The 13263-nt window shown below is 41.6% G+C and overlaps 1 protein-coding gene across 2 annotated transcripts in view; it reads left to right on the top strand.

Annotated features, from left to right (window-relative positions):
• POU2F1 (POU class 2 homeobox 1) overlaps nucleotides 1–13263 on the top strand; it is a 134629-nt gene that overhangs the window by 38590 nt on the left and 82776 nt on the right. The gene's annotated exons all lie outside the window — the stretch shown is intronic.

Below are 13263 nucleotides of genomic sequence, written 5' to 3'. Positions count from 1 at the left end.
CCTGCTGTTGTGTCCAGTGGATTTTGATTAAAGTGGAGCACAATATTTTCTTCTTTCCTTTGTTTGAATCTGGCTCTTTGAGGCATGCCCTCCTAGAGCATGTACTGTTTCAGCCCTTACTTCAAGCATTTCCATTCTTTGTTCCTGCTTTGAACACTAGGATTTTTTTTTCCTTGTACCTTGACCTTGGTATACTGTGCATTTGTGGAGCTATTAAAGTAGATTTAAGAGAATGGCCTGTCCCTCAAGTTGAGGGTGAGAGGCTATGAAATAAATAAGCATGGTACTATAGAATGGGAGAGGACAGAGAGAGATATTTAAGATGCCACCTTTACATAGTTTCTAGAAGGCAGGGATAAAGGTGATGTACAGACAAAGGTCATCTTTTCTTTCTTTAGGAATGTATTTTTGTTTGTTAACCTGTTTGCAATCTCTAATCTAGATTTTATACTAAAAGCCTCTAAGCATTACTAAACCATGTAGATTAACAGTATGTTTTGGGCAGGGGCATGTCTTAGTCTGGTTTCCAAAACACATCAAGATTGATTATCCTGAATGTTAATCCCACGTCTTTGTTTTTTTTCCATCCACTGTGCAGTTTGTCAGGCTTGTTAGTGACGTGGAAGCCGCAAGGAGACTAGTTCTAGACATTCTCCAGTAGATGTCTTCAAGTAAAAGAAGCTCTGTTACTTCTTTGCATGAAAGGAAATAATTAAGAATACAAGACCTGTCAATTATTGGAAGATGAATCCAGGGAAGAGACACTTACAAGCATACTTATGCAGAAGTTCAGTAAAGGAGAGAATCTTATCCTTAATCTATTGTGTGCATATTTTATTATGTCCTTAAGACATCTATGTCTAACTAAGACAACTATGTCTAAGACATAGTTGCCAAAAGAAATGCTTTCCAAAGAGATGATTTCTCTGCCATATTTTTCCCCACATACTTTCTTGGAATCACAGAGTTAACCAGGTTGGGAAAGACCTTGTTGCAAAGGGGAAATTAATGTGGGATGATTTTTTTCCAAAAATTAATATTGTTTATTAATTTTGATATTCAGAATTCTTGCCACCCCCTGACCACTAATTTTAATAATATTCAGGTTCTTACACGGTCACAAAAACACTTTACAGATGATATCTAGATCTAGTGATAACCAGCAAAATATATAAACATTAATTGAACTGGAAGAGAAGATTCCTGTGGTCAAGTGCTGCTTGCGGTCAATATACAGCTTGTCCAGTAGATGGACTCAAGGAGCTCTTTCTGCTCCTTAAGCCGAAGGCAGTGGGAGAATTACAAAAAGGCTTTAAGTCTTTCCTCACAAAATTATTACCCAGCTTGCGGGGCTGGCCACAGGCCCATACAGTGCCCAAACACTGAGGGAACTCTGTCTTGTCTGCTGCTGAGACTTGGTTCTTCTCAGGCTTCTGGGGAAAGTAGGCAGACAATCTCTGACCTTGTCTCATAGCTGGTCTGGATGATCTGTGTATCTCCAGGACTTCTCATCTTAGCAGGGGAATTTCAAGTACAGGCAGGATGTCTTGCCATGTGCAGTCTCGGCACGATGTCAGGCTGGCTATGCAGGCCAGTTGCATGGAGGCATTTAGAGCCTGTTGCTGGTAAATTCATGACAGTGGAGATTGCAGGCAAACAGTGAGGCTGTAAGCAATGGCAGCAGGCTACAGCAGGCATGAATGAAAAGGCACAGCATGGCAGAGCATGCACATCTCTTTTATAAAGCTGGGCTGAGATTAATTGCCCTTTGGACATGGAATAGCCAATCAGAATAGCAGTTAGCCAAACCTTACCATGTTAGGCAAAGCCATAGGCTTGCGTTACCCAAATTTGGGAAAAACATAGGCCTTGCACAAGGCAGGCACAAGCTAAATGTGTGTACCTTGTTTACTACAGGACCAAGACAACTTGGTGGCTCCAGATCCTTTTGTCTTCATTCCCATGGGTGCTTCTTCCGAGGAGCAGAAAAACATGCCTGGGCAAGCCAGGGCATGTATTAAGCCTATTTTGGGCCTATCAGATCTACCATGACCTCTAAGATTGAGTCCAACCTATCACCGAACCCTTCTAATTAACTAAACCATAGCACTAAGCGCCTCATTCTGCCTCCTCTTAAACAGCTGGCATCAGGATGCAGGAAGCTTTTGGTCTGAGAAAGTAGATAATGTGTAAATAGATCAAGAGCTTAAGGAGAAGTCTGAAGTTGAGCAGTGCTGTGCTGTCTTTTTTTCCCATTACCTTCCTCTATTAGAATACTACATACCAGATTCTAGCTCAACCCAGAAGAAAATAGTTTATAGTACAGTGGGCTCTGTCTTCTTCACTGTTGTTGCAGGTAATTGTAACTATCCTAGAAAAAAATGGAAGTTTGTGGGTGTCTTTTCAGTCTGATACTGGTAAGAGAGTTGACGGAACTTTGCCTTGTGTTATTTTACAATCAGAGCAGTATATCAACTAATTTTATATGTGCTTATCTATTAGCTGTCAATCAATAAAACCTAACTGGTACGGAGTTGACCATCTGCTGTCTTGAGTCAGTATTAACAAAATATGTCTTGATACTGCGGCATTGTGGTCTTAGGTTGCTTCCTCTTTACGTTGCTTGATGCACTGGAGTCTGCACATTGCTCTCATTTTCCTTCAGACAGAAGACACAGGCACGTAATTGCAGTGCAAGACATTTATGTGTTCACAGTTCAGTGCTTTAAGAGGAAAGCTAATGGTAAGTGTACAATTGCTAAAGTGGTGGAGAAAGTAGCAATTCACTACCAGTATCAGAGATGGTGACTCCAGTTAATCTTACATGTATGTGGATTACAGTGTAATTTTTTTAGGCATCTTAACAGTATATAACTGCCTGAAGGGAGGCTGTAGCCAGGGTGGGGTTGTTCTCTTCTGCCAGGCAAGCAGCAACAGGACAAGGGGACACAGTCTCAAGTTGTGGCAGGGAAGGTCTAGGCTGGCTGTTAGGAGGAAGTTGTTGGCAGAGAGAGTGATTGGCATTGGAGTGGGCTGCCCAGGGAGGTGGTGGAGTCGCCATCCCTGGAGGTTTTCAAGAAAAGATGCTTACTTAATGCCGTGGTCTGGTTGATTGGCTAGGGCTGGGTGATAGGTTGGACTGGATGATCTTGCAACCGGGTTGATTCTATGAACCAAACACTGCTGTGTCTGAAAGAGAAGTGTATGTAGTGTTGTTCCAGGTATATCTAAGCCAACATAACGGTTCAGCTCTGAAGCTGAAATAGGGCTATTCTTATTTCTTATCTTCAGCCTCATCGTTTTGCCTTTAATCTTCTTCCTTTGGAAAGTCTTCTACTACCCTGGCGAGTTATATATCCTTTTGGTAGGGACTCACTAGGGACAAAGCCAGCACAACATAGCCAGAAACAGTGGGAAATGCAAATAGGGAGTGCATCCTCCTTTTTAAGTCATCATATTGCTGTGCACTGTTTCTTCACCTTTATGGTGAAGTTGTAACACAAATCTTTGTTTCATGCCACTGGAAGAACAGACCATTTCCTTTGTCTCTCTCAATTCTTCATGATTCAGCCTTTGTCCTTGTGTCTGTTTTCAGTCTTTGATTTCCACACGTAGCTGGTTTAACATTAAAAAAAACCATTAGTTTTTTATTGAGTTAATTTTGATTGTCAAATCAAGTTGTCTCTCATCTAGGTAGGCAAGTGCCAGAGCCAGTATAAGGGAAGAGGAAGACTTTCTGCTTCAGTGGTGGGCAGTCATTAGCTGGAATTGGTTATAAAATCTAAATGTGTTGGGGGACTGTGTTTTATACTGTTTCACTCTTTGTGGTATTTACTCCATTGTGCTTGTCTGACACTGTAGTCATCCAGGTTGGGGAGCTGAGGTACTGAAATTGCTTTTCAGAAGGGTTAATTTTCTGCTGCCTAATTCTGAGTTTGCTAGTCTTGCCAACTGTGGGGTTAATTGAATGCTGGTATGACCCCGTGAGAGATGTGACCAGGAAAAAAAGGTGTCAACCTGTAACTTAGTTGGCTTATGTTGTTTTCATTATCATGTCAGTAAAATGTTTCAACTACTTCTACATCCATGTGAAGATAACATAATGCTAACAAGAGGAAGATGTTACAGTGAGTTAGGCAATATTTTTTCACTCCTGAGGAAGATTGAGCTGCAGTGAGATTAATCAGGAGTCTGTGAAAAATATTAATCAGCAAAGGAGTTAAAGACAACACTGATGGGTAGAACATATTTGACTGGGGCTTCTGGGAGCCAATATGAGATGCTGTTCTTGGTGTGTTCCTAGTAATAATATTACCATGGCAATAAGAGAGACTCAGTTATCTGTTTTTTATACTGGTCTTGTTTTAGACAGATGGAAATCAAAATACAAATCTTATACGTCTTGTACAATTGACACTGCCGTGAGATGTAACTGAGGCCAAAAGATTAACAAGATCGGGAAAGAAAAGGGATTATTCATTTACAGTACATTGTTAGGTTAAATGAAAGCTTTGTAAAGCCTTTGTAAAGGATTGAAAAACCATTATACAACAGGGAACAAATAAAGTGCTAGCCAAAGGGGATTAGGAAGAAACTTCTTTGGCAAGTAGGCTATTCCATGGATGTCCACTGTGAGGTTTCTTGTATCTGGTATTAATTATAGCCAGGCAAGTTTTAGGTTAGGTGATTCATGTCCTCACAACAATTCCTTTGACCACTTGACAGATGCTAGCTGTCGATTTGAATAGAAATGTGTAACTAGAAGGACTGCCTAGGGAAGCAAAGTTTAAATTTAGTTACAAATGAGGTCTCTTTCCAGACAAGAGAGCCATTTGGAGAAAGGATAGAGTCTACCATTATCAAGGCATAACCAGGAACCTGGCAAAGAAATAGCAAGGACAGTTATTTGTAGTAGAGGGTATGTGGTGAAAATTGTGAAGAGGAGCATTTGGGAAGTCAGATCTGTGCTGGGAAAGTCAGTGGTATTAACATTGCTAATTAGAGAATATTAACAGCTATAGGAGAGAGTGCATGATTTAGAACTCTGATTTCAAGTGTCATAATATAGTAAATGTCTGTTAGTAAAAACTGGTATTAAAAGCAAATAATAAGGTAAGCCCATCAGCAATAAATTATTCACTTGACTGCTAATTTAGTAGTCTAAGTGATCATTCATTGGGCAGATAAAATAGATGAGCTGTAATCTGAAGTGATGCTATTAGATTCCAAATTAAACAGTGGAATAAAAATTGAAAGAGGAATTAGGAAGAACACCGAGGAGGCTTCCCAGTCTTGGAGTCTACCTGTTAACTGTTGCAGCAAAGTAACTTCTGAGAGAACAGATCTCGGTGAAATGCCTAAATGAGGATGGCTAATATTTTAAAGGGAATATAAAAATGAGGAAAATCAATGAGTAAACTCAGTGATAATGGCTCACTTAAATTGTATTTCTGCTAACGGGCATCTACTTAAGATCAAGAAAAGCTGTTTGACAGACAAGTAACTACCCCTACCCTACTATTTGAAAAGATAATACAGATTCAGAATGTGATTTAAACTAAAAGTTTATTGAGAAAGAAGCACAGAAAATACTTTATATGGCTTCTCCTCTCCCAATGAGACAAAGAGGTGACCAAAGAGGATATGGACTTTGACATCTTTCTGCTGGCTTGGGAGAAGGGGAGTCCCAGCCATCAGTTTGTTCACCATACTCTCCTTCTGAAATAGTAATTGGTGTTTCCTCTCCAAGATGGTTATGTCTTGGCTAGCAAATAAGGAGAACAGGCAATAGTATGGTTTGAGAAACATTGTGTGAGGTAGTCATGTGGGATTACAATATTCTACCTTTCTCAAGCTATGGTAATACAAATACACAAGGAATTGCTTGAAACACCCCCCCAGATCCATTTTCCAGATGGTATTTAGCAAGCTGATAGTGTGCAAGCAATGCCATTAAATGCTTCCATGGTGAAATTTGCACATAACACTTGTTATGTGATTATGATTTTATGGTGGATTAATATTTCTGCAGGTAGGATTTCATGAGACAAAGTGAACCACCATAGCAGCTTGCTGTTGAAAGAAGCTGTACCTCTTCCCCTGCTTCTCTCTGAGGACTACTTGTGCAAGTTAAACTGATAGCCTGATAAAGCACTGTCAAAAAACACACACCAACCAAGACAAAAAGAGGAAACAGTGAGATTTTGCCCCCTCACTGACAGAAATTCGAGCTACCTATGGAGCTGTAGTCCGCAGACACTTTTTGAAGCACGGGAGGGCATGAGCCAACATTCTGACATGGATCACTACCATGTCTGCGTGCTTCTTAACCTGCTTGAAGCTATTTCTCCAGACCCTGCTCCCCTCTGCCCCCAGGCTTCATGAGTTAAGATGGTATGACTGAAAACTATTTTGTTTACTCATCAGGAAAGGGTCATATCAGTTCTTAGCTCTCTAGTGTCAGGGTCACAAGTGAGAATGCTGTCTTTGAACTTGGATACTGACTTGCTTTTGAGTGACCCTAAGTGTTTCTATTCTCAAAGTAAATGGGAATGGGGGAAGGAGAGGAACAATTGAGATTCCTCAAGTCTGCAGTATAAGACAGCTTGCATTTAGCGATTTACAATGATTGGAGAAGAATCTCTCTAATTTGTTGCTGCTTTTATGGATACAAGTAAATCTTAAGCGTCCAAGGTAGCTGCAGAGAGGGGATGGAAAAACGAATGAATCGGTGTGAAAAACACCCGGTCATGTTTATTTCAGAGGCGAGAGGCCAGTCGTGCTTTCCTGGGTGAATAAACAATTTTATTTGCTGATAGTTAATTCTTGGTCAATAAAAATAATCTAATGTCAGTTTATATGGTTTGCTGGAGTATTTTGAGATGAATTTGCTACAAGCTTTTTCAGTTCTTGTTAAGATTAAAGCTTTGTGTTGTAATTGTATTGATAAAACACACTCTCTTATAATCTATCTGATTTAGAGTGACTTACTTCATTGATTGCCGAATTAAAGTGATGCAAAATCAATAATAACATGTACTAAAAGGATTAAGGGCAGGATAACTGAAAAATCTCAATACAGTTGTTAACGGAAAGTGAACATCTACTGGCTGTGTTTTCAGCAAGTACTTTTCTCTGTCTGCCAGTGACCAGACAAAATTAGGGACTCTTCGGTGGTAAATTTTTCAAAGCATGCAAAGATTGGTGGAATTTCAACTAGCAGTCATTTCACAGGGATCTAAGATTCATTCTTGGAGGGAGATGGGGGAGAAATGCATGTTTAATGTAGCCAAGTACAGTGTCTGCTAAACATCTAGCTTTAAAAAACAGCTGTAGGCTCCACGTTGGAAGAGTCGTCTGTGTTCTGAAACACACAGACTCTAAACATTGATTGAATTGTGAGGAGTTGCAACCTGAACATGGGTTTTGCAGTGAGACTCTACCTGTGCTAATTATAGTACTTATAAATGCATTTGACACTCTGGTGCTGCTGGGAAATCTGAAACATCAGAGATGTTGCTTACAAAGCCAAATATGTTTCTGAAGAGTTGCGATGGCTAAAGAGTCTGAAAAGCCTGTCAAATTGAATTTAAGAGTCAGAAACTTCGGTTAAACCATGCTGGACCAAGTGAACACTTAGGTATTCATAAGAAGACTTCTGTTTTAAGGAAGTTCCTTTAACCAGCTGAAGGTGCATCACAAGATCCAGTTGTTAGAAACTGATCCTAGGGAATTTCAGTCTTTAAAGTATGCCTTGTACTTAGAAAAATGTGACTTCAAGCTAATAGCTAAAGCTAAGGAAATGGTATAGCTCTCTCTCTTGAAGTGTTTTCAATCTAATCCATTACCTGGAAGTTGAAGCCTAAGCTACAGAGGAGAACTAAATGGCCTCCTCTCCATTTTCAGGTCATGTGTTTGTGTGGTGCTTGGAACCACAGAGGACAAGTGCCATGCTGACAGACAGTGGAATTTTAAGACCTTATTATGGTTACAGTGGTGGATTACTTAACAAGCTCTAACTGTGAGTCACACATTACAGCAGTGGGCACTGTCACTCAGTACCTTTAATGTGAGTGTTATGGTGGCTGTTGTGTCCTTTTATACTCTCCATCATGCTCTGAACACTAAATCTTTACAGTATTTACTTCTAGGCTCAAGGCCACTTACAGCTGCCTGAAGGAAGGCTGTAGCCAGGTGGGGTTGGTCTCTTCTGCCAGATACCCAGTGACAGAACAAGAGGACACAGCCTCAAGCTGTGCCAGGGCAGGTTCAGGCTGGATATTAGGAAGTTCGTCACAGCAAGAGTGATTGGCATTGGAATGGGCTGCCCAGGGAGGTGGTGGAGTCACTATCTCTGGAGGTGTTTACAAGGAGGCTTGATGGGGCACTTAGCGCCATGGTTTAGTTAGTTAGAAGGGTTTAGGTAGACTTGATGATCTTAAAGGCCTTTTCCAACCTGGTTGATTCTGTGTTTCCTTACCTTTTCCTTTCCGCTTTTTCTCCCATTTAAGTTGTTTACAAGCAAGTACCAAGTGTAGGGTTAATGTTGATCTAGAGTTAATGTTGATCTGGCCAAATGACATGATAATTACATGAATAGAAGCCACAGTGGAGATAAGAGCAGCAGAGGACAGAAGCAATACATGCTTGAATATTCAGTATTTTTGAGGTGTCCAGAAGCCACTTCTTTATTGACTTAAAAGACAGATGAATGAGAGTGTGTATGTGCATCTATGAATAATTTGCTTTTGGAGTGTCTCCTCAACACCTGACATTCAATGTTTGTTATACTAGTATTAGCTGATTATTATATTTGAAATTCTTTCAAAATTACATGTTCACTTCCAATATAAAATCTTTTAATATTTCAGCATCTCAAACTCCAGACTCTGCCACCAGTGTGTCTGTTCAATTTCATTTGCTTCTGTAAATTGTATAAATGAATTTCTTGCAGTAGAGACCAAGAGGCCTTCAGGTTTTCATTCTCTTGCTCGCATACGATGGACTGTTAGTGTTAATATTCCTGAAGTGCAAATGATGCCAGGCCTGTGGGGAATACTGGGGTTTATTTTTATTTTTTCTTTTAATGAATTGTGAATAGATTTTTTTTTCCCCAAGAGTGAGCCTGTAGTCATCATTTGTAAATGGTATGTTTCGCTTGCTCAGTGGTTATACCCTGTTCAAGCTTTGTGTGTTTCTGTGGTCATTTTAATGTCACCAGCTCAGCTGTTTCTTTGATGTGCTGCTGATTAGTCTGAAAGGATATTTGGAAGGAAATGCAGAAAGGATAGAGAAGAAAACTAAAACTACTTACACAAATGAGTAGCTTTCAAGTTTGTGGTGGATTAAGGCTACTTCTCACAGGTGGAATACTGGATAAAGCTCACAGGTGTACAGTGTCTTACATGTGTTGACGGATGAATAAAATCTGTAGCTAGCTTCCAACATGCACATTAAACTGCTTCTGTTTGCTTCTGTTTCTCCTTTTACACGTGAGACAGCTAATGTGATGGTGGCTTCTTGCATAGTTTGAAGCCGAAGATTTCTAGGTAAGCTTCTCTGGTCCTCCTTCAAAAACATGGATTGCTTGCAGGGGGATGGATAAGCAGGGGACAGATACAACTACCTGAAAGGAGGTTGTAGTCAGGTGGAGTTTGATCTCTTCTCCCATGCAGCCAGCAATAGAACAGGGGGACCAAGTCTCAAGTTGTGGCAGGGGAGGTCTAGGCTGGATGTTAGGAGGAAGTTGTTTGCAGAGAGAGTGATTTGCATTGGAATGGGCTGCCCAGGGAGGTGGTGGAGTCGCCATCACTGAAGGTGTTCAAGAAAAGCATGAATGAGGCACTTAGTGACACAGTCTAGTTGACTGGCTGGGGCTGGGTGCTAGATGGACTGGCTGAGCTTGGGGCTCTCTTCCAACCTGGTTGATTCTATGATTCCATGACATACTATTTCTTATGAACACCTTTGCTTTTGGAAGCAAATAGATATAGTGTTGTTGTTCTTACATTAACCAGATTTCATAAGGAAAGAGAGGTTTGTGTCATTTCTGTCTGACTTTTCCTTTCTGCTTTCCCTCATAAACAGTTGGCCAAATGTAACTGAAGAAATGACATTTAAATGATGCTAAACTTCTGTAGTTTTTCTGAAAGTGATAATTAAGTTATAGATTCTGACTTTATGTACATTAATATAGGCACTCTTAATTGTACCAGGTACAAGATCTTTCATGTTACAATTTTTCATGGAAATACCTACTTTATATTCATGATCAGCAAGTAGTCAAAAGGCAAATTAAATGTTAGGACTTGCCACAAAAAGAACAGAGTACAAAGCAATGTAATGAATAATAGTGTTGTGTGCAGTCCATTGCAGCGTCTTTCTCCTGGCTACTGTAGTTTAGGAAGGACACTGAGATGCTCGAGCGTGTCCAGAGAAGGGCGACGAGGCTGGGGAGAGGCCTTGAGCACAAGCCCTACGAGGAGAGGCTGAGGGAGCTGGGGTTGTTTAGCCTGGAGAAGAGGAGGCTCAGGGCAGACCTTATTGCTGTCTACAACTACCTGAAGGGTGGTTGTGGCCAGGGGGAGGTTGCTCTCTTCTCTCAGGTGGCCAGCACCAGAACAAGAGGACACAGCCTCAGGCTGTGCCAGGGGAAATTTCGGCTCGAGGTGAGGAGAAAGTTCTTCCCTGAGAGAGTCATTGGGCACTGGAATGGGCTGCCTGGGGAGGTGGTGGAGTCGTCGTCCCTGGGGCAGTTCAAGGCAAGGTTGGATGTGGCACTTGGTGCCATGGTCTAGCCTTGGGCACTGTGGTAAAGGGTTGGACTTGATGATCTGTGAGGTCTCTTCCAACCTTGGTGATACTGTGATACTGTAATGCACCGTTCTTCTCCCCGTCTGAAAATGATGTAGCAAAGCAGCAGTAGGAATCACTGAACAGAAGCTGCTCACACTTTTTATGAGGAGCTGTGTAGACAAAAGGTTGTCATCCTGGGAAAGACGGAGCTAAGGGAACATATGGCAGAAGCCAGTGAATTGTCACGGAGGGGTGAACAGGCTTGTGTGAGAAGCAGGAGAAATCGAGCTAGTGGTGTAGAAGAGAACAGGTTCAAAACAAAAATCCACCGTGGCTCCTAAGGGTTTACAGGGTTCAGTGGGATGTTGAGTTGGATTCATAGGAGAGCAAATTCTATTGAAGATCCTAGAATTATAGAATGGTTAGAGTTGGAAGGGACATCCAAAGGTCATCTAGTTCAGTTGCCCTGCAGTGAGCAAGGGCATCTGTCCCCAGTTAGGGCGGATCCCTCCCCTGGTAGAATAAACTCACCACAACACAGATTTTTTTGAAAAGTCAGGGGAAAATGAAATTGTATTTCTTATAGTTTAAACATAACATTATAAGGAGAAATAAACTACTAGAGAAATATAATAACCTTAAGGAAGATGGGGAAGGGGTCAAGCAGCAGCAAAACAGCAAAAGCAGCACTGGGGGCAGATAGCAGCGGGCGCAGCAGAAGCAGCAGAAGTGGCAAGGGGAAGGTCCAAGCTGTGCTTCTAGACATAAAGCTCTTGATGTTCCAATGAAATTATATTAACTTGACTATTGTTGTCATTCTGTGGCCTATCCCTAGAATGTTCACCTCTCCCCTATGTCTGAGCTAGAAATCTAGCTCAAATGGCCACAACATCCTAAGCAAGGTCAGGTTGCTCAGAGCCTTGTGGAGTGTGACCATGAGTATCTCCAGGGATGGGACCTCAACCACCTCTGTGGGTAACCCATTCTGGTGTTCTACCCACCCTCATTGGAAAGAACTCGTTCCTAACATCCAGTCTGAATCTACTCTCCTCTAATTTAAAACCATTGCCCTTCATTCTATCACCACAGGCCTTAAGATTCCTTAATGTTTATCAAATCCTCTGCTCCATAAAGCTTAATGAGTTGCAATTTGGGGAGATAGTGTCCTATGCACTTTCTGTGTTCCTGCAGTCTGGCGTAAGCATCAGATTTTGTTGCTGCCTCCTAGCTATAGAATATTGTCTGGAATACAAGAGCCCTTTCCCCTAAGCCTATAGTCTTGTTCTTACTTGAAACAGTTGGAGTAGAGGAGAGATGTTCTTTTTGTGGCCATGCTAGAGAAAAACCAGAGGAAGTGTAGCTCTTATCTGTATTGCTGATCTGGTCAGTTGATCAATACATACCTATGGCAAGTCAGGACACCCGAGGTTCCAAACGAGCCTGTTGTTTAGCAGCAGATACAGAAGCGGGAACGTAGTGAGAAGACTGGGGTGAAGTGTAAAGAAGAGTTGTGGGTTTGAATGTAGGGGAAAAGAGTTGAGAGCTGTGTGTGCAGGACGCAGAAAAGAGTGACAGAGTGGAATGAATAGAAGATGGGACACTTGTTTGTAGGTAAGGAACAGATGATAGTCTGTATGTCGTGAGGGATTGTTCACCAGTTGCAGGGTAACTCTGGATTTGTAGAATGAGACTTAGCAAGCTGATACAGAGAGTACAATTGGAATAGGAAATGTTAGGAAGCTCTTGGATGTCTTGTGGATGTCTTGCAGCTTCACCGGACGAGTTGATGTTTGGGCTTCTGCCGTCTCTGAGCAGTGTGTCCTTGGTCGTGGTTTACAAAAGGACAGGTACTTTCTGAACGATACAGTGTTTCTTAAACCTCGGCTCTTGCCGCCGGAGGGAGAAACCCTTGCCTTCACCGGCATCTCCTCCTCGGGATAAAAATGCTCACTTTCCACACTGAGAAGTAGCTGAACTAGGAGCATATCCAGAGTTTTATTTTCCCATCTTAATCGAAGCAAAGTGGAAGTCCTTATTAGTAGCTGTTTCCTTTGCAAGATGCCGTAATTGGTGTTTATGCCCTCTGAGTGTTTAAACTCTGTGGCAAATACGAAGCAGATACAACCTCCTTCTCATGGGCAGCTGCGCAAGTTGCTATGAGCACTCGGTGGGGTCTAGCTGCAGATTACAGCTCTGGGGACCACACCTGACTTATTTGCATTCAATTTAAATTGGGGAAAATTGAAAAGGAGAAAAGAGGAGTGTAGAGCAGTCAATAGGAAGGCGAAAAAGCGCCTGTCATTTTGAGATGGCCACAGCGGCAGCAAAAGCTGCTCGCATTCCTGATTGGTGCAGCCTCGGGTAGGGGTCTGAATTTTAGAGCCTTTGTTGTGTGTTTTGACAGTGTTGTGAGGTTTGTTAGAGATGTCATGGCACTGAGGATTTTTTTTTTTTGGTTTTGTGTTACTG

This window comes from Pogoniulus pusillus, chromosome 12 (genome assembly GCF_015220805.1).
Source record: "Pogoniulus pusillus isolate bPogPus1 chromosome 12, bPogPus1.pri, whole genome shotgun sequence".
Taxonomy (NCBI): Eukaryota; Metazoa; Chordata; class Aves; order Piciformes; family Lybiidae; genus Pogoniulus; species Pogoniulus pusillus.
This window is presented reverse-complemented; position numbering and strand designations above follow the sequence as displayed.